Raw genomic sequence first — 21,149 nt, forward strand, 5'->3', positions numbered from 1 at the left:
CCCCTGCCAGCCTGATCGCCCCCAACTGCCCTCCCCTGCCGGCCCGATTGCCCCTAATTGCCATCCCCTGCCGGCCTAGTTGCCCCTAACTGCCCTCCCCTGCAGGCCTGGTCACCCCCAACTGCCCTCCCCTGCCGGCCTGATTGCCCACAACAACCCTTCTCTGCTGGCCATCTTGTGGTGGCCATCTTTGACCACATGGGGGCAGCCATCTTTGATCACATGGGGTGGCCATCTTGTGCGAGGGCATGAGGTTTAATTTGCATATTACCTCTTTATTACATAGGATATCCAGAATAAGCAAATCAGTAGAAATAGAAAACAGGTTTATAGTTGCCAGGGCTGGGGTATGAAGAAATAGGGAGTAAATGCTTAATGAGTACAGGGTTTCCTTTTGGACAAAAAAAATGTTATGGAATTAGATAGTGGTGATGGTTGCCCACATTGTGAATGTAATACATGCCACAAAGCTGTACACTTTAGAATGGTTAAAAAGGTGAACTTTATATCATGTGTATTTACCTTAAATTTTTTTTAAAAAGAAGAGGGGTAAATGTGCCCTGTCTTTCTGAAGCATCCTTTTCACTTAAAGTTTCTTTTTCCTTTTTCTTTCAAAGATTACCTTAAAAATTTTTTTTACCTTAAACAAATATGAATATTATGGTTATAGAATACAAATTTTACATATATTTAGAAATCAAATCAAAACACAAGACTTCAATCCTAGCTGAGTAGTTCAGTTAGAGCATCGTCTCAATACGCACCAAGGTTGAGGGTTTGATCCCAGGTCAGGGCACATACAAGAAGCAACCAATGAATGCATAAATAAGGGGAACAACAACTTGATATTTCTCTGTTTCTCTCTCAAAACTCAATAAATTAAAAAATTTAAAAAAACAACACAGGACTTCAAAATATTGCAAGTTAAGGCCAACAGCTATTTGGGTTATATATGTACTCTCTTATAGGACTACTTTGGTGGAAAAAAATACTGCATAAAGATATCAATACAATACGAATCTGGGCCACAATCATTTCTAGATAGTGGAAGAGAAGAGGGTGAAATGCTTATTTAGGATGATAACAGACAAACATCACTACCACACAGCTTAGAATTTACACAAAGCCTTCTGCACTGGTACTAATTACCCCTTTGACAGTTCCTCTGTCAACTCTATGTGCTACAATATGGATGTACCTTTCAATTAGGCCTTCATTTAAGGCCCAACTGAAATCTTATCTACTATACAAAGCCTCCCCTGGTCATTACGGTCCATAATGATCATTCCTCTCCAGACTATCACAGAACTTACTGTTTGTACCACAGGTATCCTATATAATAAAAGCCTAACATGCAAATTGTCCCCTCAACCGGGAGTTTGACCACTCACTATGACGTGCACTGACCACCAGGTGGTAGCGCGGAACACGGCGGGCATCGGTGACACAGCATTGGCAGTGGGCAGCAGTGGAGGCGCTGCTGGCCTGGATGGGCCTGACTAGAGCGGGACCACAGCAGGATGGCGGAGCATGTGAGTGGGCAGCACCAGGGCAAGGCGTATGCGAGCAGAGATCCGATCACCCCGCTGATCGCCCCACAGACTACAACCAGCAGCGGCGGCGAGGGGTGGGGCCGCCACCCAGCTCCCAGGCACTAAGGGAGCCAGGCCAGGCCCCCCCACCAGCCCCTGATGGATCTTCCCGCACACAGACAGCGGTGGCAGCAGGGGCGCGGGCCCAGCCCCGACCTATCACCCTACGACTGCGACCAGCTGCAGGCAGGCCCTGATTGCCCCAGGCTGGGACGGGGCATTGGTGGTGGGTGGCAGCGACCAACCTCCCGCAGAGCCCAGGCGGGGGGTTGTGACCTGGGGGCAGGGGTGACAGGGACGGAGGTGCGGTGAGAATGCAGGATATCCCCCCGAGCTTGCTCTCACTACCCCTGCTAACCTCCCCCAGGATGCCAGGACTCATGCACCCACCGGGGGAGACCCCCCTCTCTCCCCGACCCCTGCGCTCAGGTGCTGGGAGCCCGCCCCACACCCATGCGGCCTCTTCCAGGTGAGCCTGGCCACAGCAGCTGGGACCGCAGAGGCTGGTCTGGCTCCCTGTGGGTTCACACAGGAGCCAGTCTGCGAGGCCGGCTGGGAGAGAGCACGCTGCCCGCCTGGCTTCTGAGCCCACACTGCACCCTGGCCTGTGGCATCCAGCGTGCTCACCACATCTCTGCGTGGGGACTCGGGTGCCATGACTCAGGCAGAAGGGGGCATGTAGGGGCCCAGACACTTGCGCTTTGATCGCTGGCCAGGCCTAGGGACCGCACCCATGCACGAATTTGTGCACCAGGCTTCTAGTATACCATATACTAACTTCATATGGCTTAACTCTTAAAATACTTGTTTTTTAAGTGCACTGCAAGATACCCATGGAGACACCTAAGGCATAATGGAATAAGCTTTCACTTGGAGGCAGAAAAAATGGGTTGATACATCCTGGCTAGTGTTTCGCAGTGGTCAGTATGTCAGCCCCAGCACCGAAAGGTTGCGGGTTTGATTCCCAGTCAAGGGCAGGTATCTCCCCACCGTCAGTTGGGGCACATGCAGAAGGCAACCAGTTGATGTGTCTCTCTCACATGGATATTTCTCTCTCTCTTCTCTTCCCCATCCCACCCTTCCACTCTCTCTGAAAAGCAATAGAAAATATCCTCAGGTAAGGATTAACAAAACAAAAAATACAAACAAAAAAAGAAATGGGTTGATGTTTCAGTCTACCATTCACTAGTGCTATGACCCTGGCTAGATACATTTCTCCTCTTGAAACTTTAGAGTTCTCATCTATAAAAATCTATGTAGTAATTAAGGACTATAGGGTTTACTGTGATAACCAAAAGAGAATTTTGTGTAACAGTTTGCAAACTGCCAAATACTGTACAAATGTGAGATTCTTCGTACTTGTATTTTAATAAGTACTCTAGTTTATTTTTTAAATATATTTTTATTTATTTTAATATATTTTTATTGATTTCAGAGAGGGAAGGAGAAATAGAAACATCAATGATGACTGAGAATCAGAATCACTAATTGGCTGCCTCCTGTACACCACATACTGGAGATCAAGCCCGTAATCTAGGCATGTGCCCTGACCAGAAATCAAGCCTTGACCTGGTTCAGAGGTCAATGCTCGGCCGGCTGGGCGAGTACTCTAGTTTAATCACAAAATATTATTATTTTGACCCAGTCATAAATATTATGATCATAATATATTATGATTTTGACCGGGTTTGATTCCAGTCAAGAGCACATGCCTGGGATGTGGGCTCAATTCCCCATTTCCAGTAAGGGGTGTGCAGGAGGCAGCCAATCAGTGATTCTCTTTCATCATTGATGTTTCAATCTCTCCCTCTCCCTTCCTCTCTGAAATCAATAAAAATATATTTTAAAAAACACAACTAAAAAAAAACCCAAATTTTAAAAGCCCATGTCACAATTCAATTGTCATAGGCAGCTAAAAATACTGAAAGAACTAAAATGAACTAACTGAATCTGACTGTGAGGTTGACAAGAATGGCTCTAAGATAACAGTTGATCCAGGAAGTGGAACAATGGGGATGGGGGCAGATAACCTGCAGCATAATATTTTACTGTAGTACTTGCACACAGGTACTGAGCTTTCAGATCACAAGCACACTGAACCTCTCTTCTCATCTAGGCTCAAAGCACCTCTAGAAAGCCTCTCCTTAAGTTACCCCACTATCACATTTTTCAGCACTAAACATTGCTCCTCCTCTTAGATAGATTCTAAGGCAACAAATTGTATCAACAATTGCCCAAGGATCTTCTCTAGGAGTTTCTCCCAATGTCTCTTAAGTAGATAGTTGGGGAAAATAGCTCCTAAGCTGATTATATCTTTTAAAAAAATTAAAAGAACAACCATTAAATAATTTATGATAAATCCCCACTTGGAACACACATTCCAACAGTACAGATGCTAGAAAAGAAAATAACTGAATTAGTTCACCCTGGAGTCTGAGGACCTTATAACAGCTTTTACTCCTAAAGGGAAAAGAGATAAGCCTTTACTTAATAGACAAACTGTATACAAAGAAAAATGAACTGAAGTTGGAAAAAACTATCTTGTGACTTTCTTTAAACAAAAAAACAGTATATATATGCTTTAAGTCAAAGCCCTCTTCCCACATCTATTTTCAAACTAAAGTCTCATCTATGTTAAAGGTATGGCCATCTTCAGCAAAAATGGGCTTATGGCTCATAGTAGCTAGGTGATTTTTACAAGTTTGTTAAGAACTGTATTATAATGAGAAAAGCACAGAAGTGAGAGATAAGACACCTGAATTATTTTCATCCAAGCTCTGTCAACAACTCACTATCTTTGGCATGTTTCTTCAATCCCATAGGGCCTCAGATTCTCTGACTGTAATATGGTAGTTCAACCAATAAAGTCTAAAGCTACTTCTAATAAAAGTACTCTATAAGGCTCCTAAAGTTAGTCTGAGTTTCCTAGATTAGAAAAAAATCAACTTTCCCAAAACTGTGTTCTATGAGATTTTTTTGGGTGTTCTACAGCAGGACTTTTATAGTCAAACTAGAGGCCCGGTGCATGAAAATTCATGCACTCGGGTGGGTGGTTGTCCCTCAGCCTGGCCTGTACCCTCTCACAATCTGGGACCCCTCAGGTAGGGCCCCTAGGCCTGGTCTGAGATCAGGACCTATCAGAGCTTTCCTTCCCCTAGCTTCGGGCAGCTGGACCCACACCCACTGCAGCCACTGTTTGCCATCTGTGTAGCGTTGCCCCCCCTCCCCTGCAATCGGTGGCCTTCCTCTGCAGGTTACAGGCTGGAGTGCAATGGTTTGGCTGGCCTGGGCCTCCTCTTCTTTGCTGAGGGGTGGGGCCAGCCCTGCGAGGGGCTGTCTGCCTACCTGATTGCCCTTAACTGCTTGCCTGCCTAACTGATTACCCCTAACTGCTTGCTGGGGGCAGGGCTAGCCCTGTGAGGGGCCGTCTGCCTACCTGATCACCCCTAACTACTTGCCTGCCTACCTGTTCACCCCTAACCGCTGGTCTGTTGTCTGATAACTCCTAACAACTCTTCCTACCTGTTTGATCATGCCAAACCACTTTCTTGTGGGCAGAACCAGCCCAATGAGGGGCCGTCTGCCTACCTGATCTCCCCTAACCACTAGCCTGCCTACCTGAATGCCCCTAACCACTTGCCTGCCTACCTGAATGCCCCTAACTGTTGGTCTGCCTACCTGATCACCCCTAACCACTCTACCTGTCTGCCTGGTTGCCCCAAACCACTTGCTTGAGGGCAGAGCCAGCCCCCAAGGGGCCATCTGCCTACCTGATCTCCCCTAACCGCTGCCCTGCCTACCTGATCACCCCTAACTACTGGTCTGCCTATCTGATCACCCCTAACCACTCTGCCTGCCTGCCTGATTGCCCCTAACTGCTTGCTTGGGGGTGGAGCCAGCCCTGTGAGGGGCCATGGTGTTCTGGTCTCTGGTTGGTCTGGTCGTGATGCCTCTGGCCTTTTATTATATAGGATGATTTTAGGAAATGTTAGGTTAAAATTTATCCTACACTGAAAGGTCAGAGATGATAAATAAATCTTATTACTCCTCCTTACATGGTATTCTTTAAAATACTATACCGTATTCCAGAAGCCTCTACATGAGTCATCTCAAGTGGGAATGACCGAGCTAAGCAGAGAATTACATTACCCAGCCTGATTACAATGACATCATTACACAGACAACCTCTCTGATGAGAAAAATATCTGCTAATCTATTTTTTGAACAGATAGTCAATAAGATCTGAACAAATGTCATTAAATTTCAAGGACATCCATCACTCAAAACTATAGGTTAAAAGCTATTTAGTCAGGAAGGAAAACATTAACATTAGAAAGTCCCTGGGTAATAGACTTTCAATTCCAAAGATAAATTTGTGTTGGAAGCTATTGTTGGCATCCCTCTGGATACCAGGAGGAAACGATTAGTCCCTTTTATGCCTAACTTCAAGTATGTTTTCCTTTAGTTTGAATACTTCTGCTGGGTATCTGGAATCAAAATAAGGCACATGGTTATGTGAAATAGCATGTTTGAGTAGTTGAATAGTATATAAAATAGCAGCATTGGACATTGGAATGTAAAAGATTAACTAATCCAACTTGTCCTTACCCCTAAAACACACACACACACACACACACACACACACACACACACACACATCCCTCTAGCTAGCAATAAAATTTTAAATCTCATACATAACTTTGAACATTATTTTTTAGTCACTGATGGTATGAAAATCAGTATTTGTTAAGTGTTATGATGTACCAGGCATTAACCTGTCCTCAAGACTCTTAGGATCTAGTAAATTAGATAAAACATAAACAAATGTGGTAGGCAGCATTCTAAGATTTCCCACCCTAATTCCAGAATTGTTGAATATGATTAATTTTATACCCACAGATTATTATAATGCTCAGTTAACTTTAATGTAAGAAGATTGCCCAGGTAGACCTAAACTAATCACACAATTCTTTTAAAAGCAAAGAGGTTTCTCCAGCTGATGACAGAAAGTCAGAGATTTGAAGCACAAGAAAGACTTTACCTGCGCATGATGAGTTGAAAACTAAGAAGGCCACATGTTAAGGCTGTAGGAGCAGAGAGTAGCCTCTGGCTGACAGCTAGCAAGGAAACAGGGATCTCAGTCTTATAACTATACTAGAGGCCTGGTACACGAATTTGTGCACGGGTGGGGTCCCTTGGGATGGCCTATGGACATCAGGCCCCAGCTCATGCCCCCAGCCTCACAGCCCCACTGCCCCACCTGGCACCCCGCATTGGCCTGGCGCCGCCCTCTCACCTGCTCCACCATCCCACTTGAGGGGTGATCGATCGGGGCCAGGGCTCCCACCCAGATCCCTCAGTGCCTGGGAGCCAGGCAGCGGCCCTGTCCCCTGTCGTCGGGGCAATCGGGCCCCTGCTCGCACCGTCTTGGCCTGGAGCCACCCGCTCACCTGTTCCACCATCCCGCCATGGTCCCGCTCTCGTCGGGGCCCAGGGGAGCTGGCAGCGCCTCCATTGCTGCCCACTGCCAGCACCGCATCGCCAATGCCCACCTGGTGGTCAGCGCACGTCATAGCAAGCGGTCGAACTCCTGGTCATACTCCTGGTCAAGGGGACAATTTGCATATTAGGCTTTTATTATATAGGATGAGATTGAATTCTGCAAACAAGAATCCTATATAATAAAGAGGTAATATGCAAATTGGCCCTCATGCCCTCACATCACAAGATGGCTGCCCCCATGTCGTCACAAGATGGCCACCCCATGTCATCACAAGATGGCTGCCACAAGATGGCCACCCCCATATTGTCACAAGATGGCCGGCAGGGGAGGGCAGTTGGGGGTGACCAGGCCTGCAGGGGAAGGCAGTTGCGGGGGGGGAACCAGGCCTGCAGGGGAGGGCAGTTGGGGGGGACCAGGCCTACAGGGAAGGGCAGTTCGGGAGGACCATGCCTGCAGGGGAGCAGTTAGGTGTCAATCATGCAGGCAGGGGAACAGTTAGGTGTCAATCAGGTTGGCAGGGGAGAGGTTAGGGGTGATCAGGCTGGCAGGCAGAGTGGTTAGGGGCAATCAGGCAGCCAGGCAGGTGAGTGGTTAGGAGCCAGTAGTCCCAGATTGTGAGAGGGATGTCCCAGATTGAAGAGGATGCAGGCTGGGCTGAGGGAACCCCCCACCCCCGGTGCACAAATTTCGTGCACTGGGCCTCTAGTAAAATTATAAAATTTTTATCTCCCTGCATCTCCAGACGATAACTCAGCCCAGCCAGCACACCTTGATTTTGACCTTATGATACTCTGAGAACCCAACCACATTATGTCAGACTAATGACCTACGGAACTATAAGCTAATAAATGAGTATTGTTATGCATCAATAGAAAACTAATACCACATATTATGCTAAGTTAAATAAGTCAAAGTCAAATACCATATGATTTCACTCATATATGGAATCTGAAGAGCAAAACAAACCAACTAACAAAATAGAAACAAACGCATAGATATGGAGAACAGACTGATGGCTGCCAGAAGGGAGGAGGTTGGGGGCTGTGTCAAAAAGAGGAAGGGATTAAAAAACTACAAATTTTTAGTCACAAAAGAGTCATGAGGATATAATGTACAGCATCAGGGATATAGTCAATAATACTGTAATAACTATGTATGGTGCCAGATGCGTACTTGAAATACCAGAAGGAACACTTTGTAAAACATGATTGTCTAACCACTATGCTGTACACCTGGAACTAATACAAAATAATATTGAATGCAAACTGTAATTGAAAAATTAAAATAAAATTCTCTTCTTAAAAAAAAGCCAACAATATCACAAAACACGTCCATAGGAATTGTATGAGTTCATAGTTCTATTGAGATGGCAAGGTGGGTCTGGGATAGCACTAGCTCCACTTCAAGCCAGGTTAGAAAAGTTTTCTCTATATTATAAAAGAGTTCATGTGTTCTCCTGAAATCCTGAGAAAAAAATTCCATGTGAGGCTATGTGAGTTCTACAGTGAAAAGTCTTTGAAAATATCGATTGTTTCAATGGAAGCTTCTGATGCTTTCCTTCTATATAAAGTACCAGAGTTGCCCTAGAGCAGTGGTCAGCAAACTCATTAGTCAACAGAGCCAAATATCAACAGTACAACGATTGAAATTTCTTTTGAGAGCCGAAAACCGACTTCTGTGCATGTGCCATGAAGTTTCAACCGCACATGGTATTTTGTGGAAGAGCCACACTCAAGGGGCCAAAGAGCCGCATGTGGCTCACGAGCCACAGTTTGCTGACCACTGCCCTAGAGCAAGGCCTTTTCTGATTAAATCAAGGGTTCTTTCATTTCCTGGGATGCTACCCAGGACAAAAAACCCTGGAAGGCATGGACCTTCTCTTTTTCCCTCTTTCCCTTCTATTCTGTCATTCAAACATTTGCTAGATGTCCATTTTGTGCCAAACATTGTGCATAGATAAAAGACGATTGTGACTCAGAGGAGATGGAGGTTACTTCTGGCTATGTGGGAGTGGGGTACATTTGGAAAGGCCAAAATTTACTTTACCAGGCTTTTTGATATACAAAGAGGTCTAAGTTTAGGAGTCAAGAATGCTGAAGAAGAGGTTCTGCCCCAGAATTCCAGTGACTGGATATAAAACCCTTGTCTAATACTGCATCTGCTGCATGAGTTGGCATTCTCTTAATTTAAACTTTATGAACAGATGAAATTAGATTGCTCATACAATTCAATTATGTTATCAAAGATGCAAGCAATTCCCTCTCAATTTATGGCAGAGTCTGCAAATTTTGAAAGTGGCTGAGTTTCACAGAGATGATTAAAGCCTCAAAACCAGTGATTACAGTATAATGCTCAAAATCAAGAAAAGACCTAAAATAAGAATCTTATAAAGCCCATCTTATCTATATCACTCTTATCTATATCACCACCATCTCTTCCTTCTTAGTTGTTTTAAGTTTTGTTTGGTTTTGAACAATGCTTCACATGTACTTAAGAAGGATGTATATTCTCTAGTTGTTGGATGCAGGATCTGTATATGTGCCTGTTAGATCATACATATTAATTATGTTGTTTAAATGTTCTATAACTTTACTGCTTTTTTGATTTTTGAACTTCAAATAATTAAGATGTATTGAAATCTCCTAACAAGTATATTGCATTTATAAATTTCTTCCTGTTGTTCCTCAATTTTGCTTTATATATTTTGAGGCTATTTTAGAATTATTAAATATTCTAAGTTGAACCAGTTTGCCTTAAATATATTTTGTCTGATATTAATATGGCTATCCCACCATTATAGTTGTCTTTCTAAACAGCTTTGTTGAGGTACTGTTGCTACCCTAGTACTCTGATGTTTAGTGTTTGCCTGATATATCTTTTTTCCTATTTTCACTTTCACGATCTTATGTTTCGTGTATCTATCTTACCTAATAATAGACAAACATGTAAATTGACCATACTTCCACTACACCCACGGCCAATGAGAGTGCGTATGCAAATTAACCCAACAAAGATGGTGGGCTAATTTGCATGTGCAGGTATGGAGCAAATTAATTAGGGAGGGGTGGGACGCCTGCTATGAGAGGGAGGGGAGCGGCGGAGGGAGCTACAGGAGCAGTGCTCCAGACAGAAGCGAGGACTTGGCTCCCGGGAGGGCCGGGAGCAGGGACTTGCTGGTTCCTGGGCGGCTGGGAGTGAAGCCAGGGGAAGGAAGGCCTATTCTTGCACAAGTATCATGCAACGGGCCTCTAGTATATATATAAAGGCAAAGTGACTGTCCAACCATCCGACTGGCCAACAGGTATGACACACACTGACCACCAGGGGGCAGATGCTCAATACAGGAGTTGCCGAGTGACAGCAACTTTGCAGAGTGCTCTCTAGCACTCCGGGACTCCTCGGGATGTCAGAGAGCCGGTTTTGGCCCGGCCAGGCCAAGGGACCCCACCTACCAGAGGGACCCAGCTCACTCCACAGACGCCCTTTAAGCCAAGGTGCCGCCCCAGGTGCAGCTGGCCGGGGAGGGACCGAGGGAGGTTGGCTCCAGGGTGTGTCCGGCCCATCTCGCCCAGTCCTACCCTGCCACCACCTTCTAATTAATTTCTTCAATGTGCATGAATTCATGCACCGGGCGAAACTAGTGTTTCTTATTAAAGGCATATAGTAAAATTATTTTTAAATCCTATTTAGTAATCTCTTGGATTTAGTAATCTCTTGTAACTGGTAAAATTTGTCCACTTACACTTATTGGGATTACTGTTATGCTTCACCTGAAATGTGCTTTTAATTTGCCCTATACATCTTTTTTACTCTTTTCTTTCCCCCTTCTTGTTAATTTTCTAAGTTCTACACTGATTTAACGTTATACTGTATAAGGCTATTTCTTTTCTTTCCATGGTTAATTTTGAAATTATATTGTTGACTTTAACTACATTTGAAGTTAATTGATTACATAATCCCCATCCCAAACAACGTAAACACCTTAGAAGTGTGCTCCTCAACCTTTAGTGTGCATATGAATCACCTGGGGAATGTGTTCAACTGTAGATTCCAATTCAGTAAGTGTGAGTTGAGCCTAATATTCTGTATTCCTAAGCTCCCAAGTGATGTCATGCTACTGAGAATCAAGGCCTTAGAATTAGTAGCATTTGGGTTTGTTCCACTTTTGGGGCCAATATGAAAATGCTGCTATGGAGCATTTTTAATGTGCAATTTTTGTATGGATATATAGCTTTAGTTCTCTTGGGTTTATACTGAAGAATGGAATTTCTGGGTCATATTGTAATTCTGTTTAATCTTGTGAGGAACTGACAGACTTTTCCAAAGTGGCTACAACATTTTACATTCCCAGAAGCAATATATTAGGGTTCCCATTTCTCCACTTCCTTGCCAGCACTTGTCATTGTCCATCTTTATTTTTATTTTTTTAATCTTCACCCGGGATATTTTTCCATTCATTTTTAGAGAGCGTAGAAGAGAGAGGTAAAGACAGAGCGAAATATTGATGTGAGAGAAACACATCAATAGACTGCCTCCTGCATGCACCCCACCAGGGCCCAGGCCAGGGAAGAGCCTACAACCGAGGTACTTGCCCTTGACTGGAATCGAATCCAGGACCCTTCCATCCGCAGGCCGATGCTCTATCCACTAAGCCAAACCAGCTAGGGCTTGTCCATCTTTTTTATTATAACAATCCTAGAGGGTATAATAATATACCACTGTGGTTTTGATTTGCATTTCCCTGGTAAATGATGCTGAACATCTTTTCAACTGCTTGTTGGACATCTGTATATGTTCTTTAGAGAAATGTCTATTTAGATCCATTGACCATTTTTTCATTGGGTTCTTTTCAAGTTATGGTGGTTTTTGTTTTTTTCAATCCTCACCCAAGGATATTTTTTCCCCATTGATTTTCAGACAGAGTAGAAGAAAGGGCAGAACGGGGAGAGAAACATTGACGTGAGAGAGACACATCGATTGGTTGCTTCCCACACAAGGCTTGGGTGAGAGACGGGGATCAAACCCACAACCGAGGTATGTGCCCTTAACCAAAAATTGAATCATAGATCCTTTGGTCCTTGAGCTGACACTCTAACCACTGAGAAAAACCGATCAGAGCTATAACTGTTTTCTCTGTATATAACTGTTCTCTAGATAGATAGATAGATAGATAGATAGATAGATAGATAGATAGATAGATGATAGATAGATATAGATATATAGATATAGATATAGATATACAAAATATCCTGCTTACTAGACCCACTTCAGATCAATGACTTACAAATATTTTCTCCCATTTATTCCTAAGTATTTTATTACTAGAGGCCCGGTGCATGAAAATTCATGCACTGGAGGGGGGCGTCCCTCAGCTCAGCCTGCCTCCTCTCACAGTCCGGGAGCCCTCAGGGGTGGGAGGCAACCTGGCGATCAGGGGAAGGCGACGTCCTCATCACATCTCTGCTGCTGCCACTGCCGACAGCGTAAGCCTTGGCTGGCCCTGGTTACCTGAGGCTCGGCTGGCCCTGGGCGGCTGGGCAGCCGCCATCTGAGGTTTGCCTGTGCCTCAAGCCCGCCCTGGGCGACTGGGCAGCCAATATCCGAGGTTTGCCTGTGCCTCGGACCGGCCCTGGGCGACTGGGCAGCCAATATCCGAGGTTTGCCTGTGCCTCGGACCGGCCCTGGGCGACTGGGCAGCCAATATCCGAGGCTTGCCTGCTCCTGGGGCTGGCCCTGGGCGGCTGGGGGGCTGAGGGGACTGGGGGACTCGGGAGGCAGGCACGCAGAATGGCCAGACCCGCCTGGGGGCTGGCCCGGCCGTACCACAAGCCTTCCGCCCCGGTGGGGCTGAGGGGACTGGGCGCCACCATCTTTGAGGGTGTGGCAGTCAATTAGCATATTCCCTCCTTATTGGCCGTGGGCGCCGCCATCTCTGTGAGGGTGTGACGGTCAATTAGCATATTCCCTCTTTATTAGATAGGATTCCTTTTTTACTGTATTGATAGTTATCATGTGAATCACAAAAATTTTAAATCTTGATGAAATGTATCAAATTTTTTTCTTTTATTGCTTGTGCTTTTGGTGTCATATTTAAGGAACCATTGTATAATTAAGGTCATAAAAAAATAATACCTATAGTTTCTTCCAAGCATCTTACAGTTTTAGCTCTTATACTTGAGTCTCTGATCCATTTTAAGTTACTTGTTGATATAGTGTGAGATAGAAGTCCAATCTAATTCTTTTGCATATGGATAGTCTATTGCTCCAGTACCATTTACTGAAAGGACTCTTCTTTGCCCATCTAATTATTTTGGCACCCTTGTTAAAAATCAATCGCAAGATGTATGGATTTATTTCTGGACAATCAATTGAATTTCCTTTATCTATCTATTTATATAAAAGGCTAATATGCAAAGTGTCCCCTTGGAAGTTCAACCAAGAGAATGGGAGTTCGATCATTTGCTATGACATGCATTGACCACCAGAGGGGAGCACAAAACATGGCAGGCAATCAGTGGTGGTGCACAGGGCGCTGAAAGAGTGAGGGAAGGAGGAGGTGGGGAGGCAGGGGAACCACGCGGTGGTGTGTGGGTGGAGAGGAAAGGAGGAGGGGAGGCGGGGAGGCGGGGAGGCAGGAGGCAGGGAGGCAGGGAGGCAGGGAACCTGATCGGCCCTGATCGCCGGACAGGCCAAGGGACCCTACCTGTGCATGAATTTTGTGCACCGGGCCTCTAGTATGTCTATAATATGCCAGTAACACATTGTAATCAAGCCTTGTAATAACATTTGAAATTGGGAATTGTGAGTTCTCTAACTGTCCTTTTTAAAATTGTTTTGGCTTTTGTGGGTTCCTTGAATTTCCATATGATTTTAAAATCAGCTTAATTTCTGCACACACAAAATGGCCAGGTGTAATTTGGACATTGGAGTGCACGGAATCTACAGATCAATTTAGAGAGTAATGCCATCTTAACAATATCTTCTAATCCATAAACATGAAATGTATTTCTATTTATTTAAATCTTCTTTAACTTCTTTGAACAATGTTTTATAGTTTTCAGTGTACAAGTCTTGCATTTTTGTTAAATTTATTCGTATTTTATTTCTTTTCACACTATTACAAATAAAATTGTTTTCTAAATTTCATTTTCAAATTATTCATTACTAGTATATAGAAATACAACTTAATTTTTCTCTTCCCAAAATGTATGCCTTTATTTCTTTTTCTTACCTAATTGCCCTGGCTAGAATCTCCAGTAAAAAATTCAATGAAATGGTGAGTGGCCATCCTTGTCATGTTCCTGATCTTGGAGGGAAAAGTTCTAGTTTTTCACCATTAGTATGTTGTTAGCTATAGTTTTGTTGTTTTTTATAGATGCCCTTTGTTAGGTTAAGGAAGTTCCCTTTGACTCCTAAGTTGTTAAGTGTTTTTATCATGAAAAAATGTTGAATTTTGTCAAATGCTTTTTCTGTCTATTGAGACAGTGAACTATGACTTTTGTATATTGAACCAACCTTATATTCCTGAGATATCCCACTTGGATCATGCAGATATGATATCCAGTGGATATGATATCCCACTTGGATCATCCTTTTTATATAGTGCTGAATTCAATTTGCTATTATTTTGTTGAGGGTGTTCATAAGAGATATTGGTCTGCAGTTTTCTTTTTTGGTAATGTGTTATCTGGTTTTGATATCAGATATTGGCTTCTTAGGGTGAGATTTAAAATGTTCCATTCTCTTCTTTTTTTTTTTTTTTAAGAATTTGTGAAGAATCAGTTTTAATCCTTTAAATATCTGCTACAAATCACCACTGAAGCCATCTGGTCCTGAGCTTTTGTTGGTGGAATTTAAAAATATATTATTAATTCAATTTCTTTAATTTTATAAGTTAATAGATTTTCTATTTCTTCTTAATTTATTTTCAGTATCCTGTCTTTCTAGGAATTTATCCATCTTAACTAAGTTATTTAATTTACTGGCATACAAGAGTTAATAGTGTGCCCCTTACATTCTCTTTATTTCTCTAAGATAGTAATATTCCTTCTTTCATTCTTTTATATATATATATATATATATATATATATATATATATATATATATATATATATGATTTTTATTTATTTTAGAGAGAGGAAGGGAGAGGGATAGAGAGATAGAAACATCAATAGAGAGCCACATAGGCTGGGCTGTTGTCTTTTTTTTTTTTTTTTTTTTTTTTACAATCTTAGGGAAAAGAGGTCAGTGTCCCTGACTACATAGTCAGGTACTGCATGTTTTAAAAATTCTTGCGGCGCACCAGTGTGCCGCAGCACACCAGTTAAATATCGCTGGTCTATCTTGAAGAATGTTTCATGTGCATTTGGGAAGAATAAACATTCTACTATTGTTGAAGTGAAGGGTTCTATAAATGTCTGTTAGGTCTAGTTGATTTCTAATGTTGTTAAGTACTCTATTTCCTTACTGATCTTCTATTTAGATTATATGTCTGTTATTTAAAGTGAAGTATAGAAGTCTTCAACTATTATTGAATTGTCAATTTCTCCCTTCAACTCTGTAAATTGCAGTTTCATTTTATTTGAGGCTCTCTCTATATATGTAAAATGGACCTAATATTTCCTATCTTTAGGCTGTTGTGAAAATTCAGAAATAAACTATGAAGTACATATCCCTGGCATAAAGTATGAATATATCCCTAGTACAAGGTATGAATTCAATAAATGTTAAATCCCTTACACTCTTTTATTCCTTCCTCTATACTGTTTCTGGTAGGATCACAGAGCTGAATGAAGATTGCTCTGTGCCTTCAAGATGCAAATAATTTAAGGAGACAAAATGAACACACACAAAAAAATGATATAATAATATAAGATGGGCCCTAGCTGGTTTGGCTCAGTGGATAGAGTGTCAGCCTGTGAACTGAAGGGTTCCAGGTTCGATTCCGGCCAAGGGCACATGCCCGGGTTGTGGGCTCGATCCCCAATAGGGGGCGTGCAAGAGGCAGCCGATCAATGATTCTCTCTCATCATTGATGTTTCTATCTCTCTATCCCTCTATCCTTCTCCCTTCCTCTCTGAAATCAATAAAGAAATATATTTTAAAATAATAATAATGTAAGATGGTAGAGAACTAAGTAATATATTGCATAGTATAGGCTCCTTTTAATAGAATTTCAGAGAAAGAAGAAAGTGCAATTGGGGGATGAGGATGGGAGTGGGCTTTTGAAAATATTTAATAAGGGTATCAGCAAAGAGGGAGAAGATATTCAGAAAAAAAGATACTGATGTGGAAAGAATAACATGCTCAAGGCCAGGGATCAGAACAAAATGATTTCAGCAAAAGGTGCTTATTTTTTTCTACATCAAAGTATTTTTACTACTACATTTCCTTGTTACAGTTTAAGTTCCCAATGGAACAAAGGAAAAATGGAGCACATTATTAAGACCAAATGTCCTGGCAGGCAAAGCCATCAATTAAACTGTCTACTACCTTCTCAGAGAAGAGAAACAAGCCCCAGACTCTGACCCACAGGAGATAAAAATAACTCAAATGCTGGAGTGTGTTCTGAGGATAATACCACACGGTCAAATTGGTCTAATGACGTCAGTCACCTTTTCCAAGCTTTCATCTCTTGGTTGCAGCTGCTAAGTGCTAAGATGGACAAATGTCACCATTCCTATGTCCAAAATTTCCTTTGCTAAAAATCCATGGAGACTATCAATATTAATATGCCCACTAAATCTGGGGCATGAATTATGTTTTTATTCTCCAGAACCTGTTTAGTGAACCAATTTGGCTTCTATGACAAAGAAATTGATACATAATTTGCTCCATATTTCAGCAGAACTTCTAGACAGTAACATCATAGAATATTAGAAGTGGAAAGAAACTTAAGGATTATTTTGGTCTTATTTTATTAATGAGGACATAGAGGCCCAAAGGGGGAAAATGATAAATTCAAGGTCAAAGGGATTGTGCAGGAGAGGAAGGGTTATGAGGATGACCAACAGACCCTGGAGGAAAGTAACATAGGGCCCTGTTAAGAATAGTAATGAAAAGTAAGTGAAAAGAAAAAATAGTATAGAGCTACTCTCAGAGCTCCGATAGTTCTTTGATACTGATAAGAAATCTAAAAGATTATTCCAGAGTCACCTCACCTCAAACTTTGGTCCAATAGCCCCTTTCCCCATTTCCTAAATGTTCCAGGTGGTCAATCAATAAACATTTACTGTGCACCAACTATATAAATATAGTCCCTTACTTCAAAAAGCCTACAGACTGGCTGAGGACATAAGAAATAAAACATGAGGGGACAATACAGCAGCACTTGGAGAGCAGAGGAGGTGGGGCAGCGATCTTGTCCTCCCCATGAGGCTGCAGCAGGCACCAGTGTTCATGAAGATATTCATTCAGCAAGGATACAGCAGTGGCACATGCTGCCAGTTCTAGACCAAGTTCCTGCAGAGCTGGAGAACCAGCCAGAAAGGCAGCAGTTTGAAGAAACAGTTCAAATTCTAAGTAGCCTTTATGCAGAAACACAGAAACTTGAGGGTCAATCATATCTTGAAGCATGTTTGACAGCATACACCATCTTCTTATGCATAGAAATCCATTACGAAAAGATTCTTTAAAAAGTCTCCAAATACATTCAAGATCAAAATGAGAAAATATATGCTCCCCAAGACCTCCACCTGACAGATCTCATTGAAAGAGACCTGAAATTACTGAAATTACCATTTGTGAAGACAGAGGTATGAGCTGTGGAAGATAAACCATAAATTAAAGATCCCAACTCCAGCTCCATTTATCCACTGGCTGATCACAGAGTGTCCCCTATCTCCTCTCTAGATTATCATTCCTTTGTATCTGCTGCCAGAGTCACAATGCCATTTACTCCAAGGACTTTCTAAAATTCCACACCTGGAATGACCTCTAGTCATTCCGCATTCAATTTGTGTCTTCAAATTGTGTAGTACTCTGTAATCTTTTGATTAGTTTCTAAGAAAACACAATTAAGCATTTTAATTTTTTATTAAAAGCCATTTTACTTTTTGTATTCTATCCAAAATACAATGAAGCATTTAACTTTTTAAATAAAATATTCAGTTGGTCAGCCTAAGTTTATTTCTATCTGCTACCAATACCAATGGTTCTCATCATATAGCCCAGGTGGCTATTGACTTCAAAGTCATATCTTTGCCAATGTCCAGTCTTATTCCCCAAATTAACAAAATGCTTTTCTCCAGGATTTCAGTGAAGGGTATGCTGTATCTGTGGTTTTCCTAATATATCTCCCAGATTTCAAAGAACTACATTTTTCAATGACTCGAATCTTAAAGATCTATTTCTGCTGTTAAATTTCTCAAACTGAAGGTCACTGGAAAAAATAATGTATAGTGTTATTTGTTTTATTATAGCAATTATCCTATCTAATAAAGAGGGAATATGCTAATATGATCATCACACCCTCACAAAGATGGCGGCGCCCATAGCCAATAAGGAGGGAATATGCTAATTGACTGTCACACCCTCAAAGATGGCAGTGCCCACAGCCATGACATGACGGCGCTGTGCGCCTGCCTCCGAAGTCCCCCAATCCCCTCAGCCCCCTAGCCGCCCAGGGCTGGCCTGAGGCACAGGCAAGCCTTGAATGGCGGCTGCACAGCCGACGCCCGAGGCACAGGCAAGCCTCAGATGTCGGCTGCCCAGCTGCCTAGGGCCGGACCGAGGTGCAGGAAAGCCTCAGATGGCGGCTGCCCAGCCGCCCAGGGCCGCCCGAGGCTCAGGTAACCAGGGCTGGCTGAGGCTCGTGCTGCAGTGGCGGCAGCAGAGGTGTGATGAGGGCAGCGCCTTCCCCTGATTGCTGGGTCACCTCCCGCCCCTGATTGCCTCCTGCCCCTGAGGGGTACCGGACTGTGAGAGGGGGCAGGCAGGGCTGAGGGACCCCCCTCCAGTGCATGAATTTTCATGCACCGGGCCTCTAGTCTATATATATATATATATATATAAAAGCCTAAGCGGACGAATGACCAAACGACCAGTTGCTATAACGCACACTGACCACCAGGGGGCAGACACTCAATGTAGGAGCTGCCCCCTTGTGGTCAGTGCACTCCCTCAGCCAACCTCTTGCAGTCCCCCCCTCTCACCCCCAGCCAGCCAACCTCCTGCGGTCTCTCCCCCAGCCTACCCTCCCCCGTCATAAGGAGGAATGAAACAGTTAAAATTTTTACTTTCAAATATATAGTAGGTCCTCGGGTTACGTTGGAGATCCGTTCCTACGGCACGACATAACGCGATTTTTGCCATAAGTTGGAACCCACCTATGTCAGCACCTACGTCACTCACATGGAGCACATACACAGCAGTAATGAAGTGAAATAGTAAAAAAAAAAAATTTAAAAGACAGAACAATTCCTGACCTTTACTTGTGGTAAATAAATAATAAAAAACATAAAACACATATGCACATAGGTCGAAATGATGAAACTTTTTTTTTTATATAAATACTGTAAATGGGAGATGGCGACGTAACCACGAAACAACATATGTTGAGTCTGACGTAACCCGAGGACTGCCTGTATTATAGGTGCTAATATTGAATTTAATCTTTCAGATTTAATTTGTTTTATGGGTCTGTTAGTTACTCAATAAATCCCATAGGTCTGTGTAATATTTTAATTGTATAAAACCCCTTTGTTACTACATAGCCTATAATAACATGTCTGTCTGCCTTTTAAATATGTTGCAATAACTTTGCTGAAATATTAACACATTAGAACTTTTTCTTAAACAAACAAAAAGAAATAGCACAGGAGAAATAAAATATGAGTGGTCAAAGGATTCCAAGTAAGTGGTATAGCTAATAAATGTTCTGAATTCATATGAAATTGAAAAGAGTGCAATAGATAGAAATATAGTGAGAAGACTTCTGGAGAAACTAGGACATGACTAGAATAAGAATAGGCAAGAAGAGAAGACAGTGGAGACCCTTTAGGCCTGCCTGGAGCTGAGGACCTAAATTTGTAGATCTCATCCCTGATGAAGAGGAGATATACTCAGAGGAATAATAACAAAAGATAAGATTGGAAGCAATAGCAAATACTAAATAAATAAAAAATTTTAAATGCACAGTTAATCTTAGTTTCAAGATTCAGTTCTGTCACCTACTAGTAATGTGGCCTTGAGCAGTTATGTAATCTCTATAGAAATGAGAATAACAATACCTTCCAAAGGGGATTATTGTAAGAATTATAAAGTAAATATGGATATACACTTAGAATAGCACCAGGGATATAATAGATGGACAATAAGTGGTTGGGTATTTTTGTTGTTGATGATGTTGTTATTTATTTTGTGTTGGTTTTTGTTTGAAAGTATGTGTGGGAAGGGAAGTGCTGGGTTAAGAAAATGTTGAAAAAATAAGAATGAAGTGACTAAGTCTTGGACATGAATAATAAGAAATAGAAGAGCTGGAAACAAAGTTTCTACATCTGAAGTGGTGGAAATTCAACGATAAGGAGAGGATTGGTCTAGACCTGTGGTTCTCAAACACAGCTCTGACTGGTTATATAAGAATCATCTGGAAAGATTAGTCAAACAAAAATCTAGGATCCCAATGCTGAGGGTCTAACTAAAAAGATCTGAGGAGACCTTCCTAGCCCTGGAGGAGCATTTTCTTGTTTATTGGCAAAGCCGTCACCATTTAATCGGTATCAGATTCTGACTTGCACAAGTAACATTCTTCAAAAAAATAAAAATGAAAAATAAATAAATAAATAAAAAGATCTGAGGAGGAAATCTGGAATCATTATTAAAAAAAAAAAAGTCCTGCATGGATTTCTGTTGCACAGGAAGGTATAATTATTTCTATACTAGAAAGCACTTTAAAGTCTCTTCCAAACCTAAAAACCTCTGATCCTAAGTAGTGAATTATGAAGGTGTGATGTATTATCCTTAAAATCCAGGCATTCAAAGATTCAGGAAATAGAGGCTTAGCTAGCAATACTACATGATTTTTTTTTTATCCTTACCAGATAATGTTTATTGAT

The 21,149-nt window shown here is 42.2% G+C and overlaps 1 pseudogene across 1 annotated transcript; it reads left to right on the top strand.

The window, feature by feature from the left end:
* The first annotated feature begins 17,466 nt into the window (after positions 1-17,466).
* On the top strand, positions 17,467-17,869 carry LOC307113135 (golgin subfamily A member 7-like; annotated as a pseudogene). Its single transcript has one exon. The product of its transcript is annotated as a golgin subfamily A member 7-like (transcript).
* Positions 17,870-21,149: the final 3,280 nt, after the last annotated feature.

The sequence above is a fragment of the Cnephaeus nilssonii genome (genome assembly GCF_951640355.1).
Source record: "Cnephaeus nilssonii genome assembly, chromosome: 17".
NCBI classification, from domain to species: Eukaryota; Metazoa; Chordata; class Mammalia; order Chiroptera; family Vespertilionidae; genus Cnephaeus; species Cnephaeus nilssonii.